Source organism: Pristiophorus japonicus, chromosome 12 (genome assembly GCF_044704955.1).
Source record: "Pristiophorus japonicus isolate sPriJap1 chromosome 12, sPriJap1.hap1, whole genome shotgun sequence".
NCBI classification, from domain to species: domain Eukaryota; kingdom Metazoa; phylum Chordata; class Chondrichthyes; family Pristiophoridae; genus Pristiophorus; species Pristiophorus japonicus.
Window position 1 is genome coordinate 140,059,444 of NC_091988.1, and position 1,751 is coordinate 140,061,194.

At 48.8% G+C, this 1,751-nt stretch overlaps 1 pseudogene; it reads left to right on the plus strand.

Moving 5' to 3' along the window:
• The first annotated feature begins 1,071 nt into the window (after nt 1–1,071).
• On the plus strand, nt 1,072–1,273 carry LOC139277769 (U2 spliceosomal RNA; annotated as a pseudogene).
• Nucleotides 1,274–1,751: the final 478 nt, after the last annotated feature.

Below are 1,751 nucleotides of genomic sequence, written 5' to 3' on the forward strand. Positions count from 1 at the left end.
CGGGCTGACCGCAGGGACTGTGCATGCTGCTGAATGTTCTTGTCGCTCGTTCACTGGCGGTAGTGTGAATACCATCTCATGATCTTCCTCAGATTCCTCAGTGTCCATGCTGAACCTTTTTTTTACTTGGTCCAGATGCTTACGGCATATCTGCCCATTGTTAAGTTTAACCACTATGACCCTATTCCCCTCTTTGTCGATTACAGTACCCTCAAGCCATTTGGGCCCCAAAGCGTGATTGAGAACAAATACGGGGTCATCAATTTCTATACATCTCCCCCTTGAATTTCAGTCATGGTACTCGTTTTGGGACTGGCGCTTGCCCTCAACAATGTCAGACAGGACTGGATGAATGAGGGACATCCGAATTTTGAGTGTTCGTTTCATGAGTAGCACTGCGGGCGGGACCCCCGTGAGCGAGTGCGGTCGGGACCTATAAGCCAGCAGGAAGCACGATAGGCAGCATTGAAGGGAGGGTCCTTGAATCCGGAGCATACCTTGTTTTATGATTTGGACCGCACGTTCCGCCTGACCATTGGAGGCCGGCTTGAACGGTGCTGTCCTAACATGGTTAATGCCATTACCCGACATGAACTCCCGGAATTCGTAGCTTGTGAAACATGGGCCATTATCACTAACAAGGATGTCCGGCAAGCCGAGGGTCACAAAGATCGCGCGCAGACTCTCCACAGTGGTGGATGTCGTGCATGAATTAAAAATGATGCATTGTAGGTGGGTGGGGAGGGTTGACCCATCCACCTCCACGGAGGTGTGTGGGGGACCTGACCCATCCACCTCCATGGCACGAACCTGGTATTGCAGTACTTCCAGGAACGGTGCAGTGGCTCTAGGCCTTTTGGCTAAGAGCATTGGCGCAGAGTGATCCTTGGCATGTGCAAGGTGACCTCTGGCGTTTGTGATTTGACAAAGAATTGGAACGATTGGCTACGAATTAAAAAAAAAAAAAAAAATTTGATCCATTTCATCAAATGCATCATTTTTAATTCATGCACGACATCCACCACTGTGGAGAGTCTGCGCGCGGTCTTTGTGACCCACGGCTTGCCGGACATCCTTGTTAGGCCTTTTGGCTAAGATCATGCGTAACTGACCTGACAGGGGAGTAACCACCGTAACCCCAAGGTGGTTCTCCCTGGATCAGGAAGGTATATGCTTGCTTTTTTGGAAATAGGAGGTGTGTGGGGGGCCTGACCCATCCACCTCCATGGCACGAACCTGGTATTGCAGTACTTCCAGGAATGGTGCAGTGGCTCTAGGCCTTTTGGCTAAGAGCATTGGCGCAGAGTGATCCTTGATGTGTGCAAGGTGACCTCTGGCGTTTGTGATTTGACAAAGAATTGGAACGATTGGCTACAAATTTCAAAAAAAAAAAAAAAAAATTTGATCCATTTCAAAATAGGAGGTGGGTGGGGTGGTTTGACCCATCCACCTCCATGGAGGTGTGTGGGGGGCCTGGCCCATCCACCTCCATGGAGGTGTGTGGGGTTGCTGACCCATCCACCTCCATGGCACGAACCTGGTATTGCAGTACTTCCAGGAACGGTGCTTGGGCTCTAGGCCTTTTGGCTAAGAGCATTAGCGCAGGGTGATCCTTGATGTGTGCAAGGTGACCTCTGGCGTTTGTGATCTGACAAAGAATTGGAAAGATTGGCTACGAAATTTAAAAAAAAAAATTAACATAAAAAAAAATAAAAAATAATTTAAAAAAATGCGATCCATTTCGAGTACGC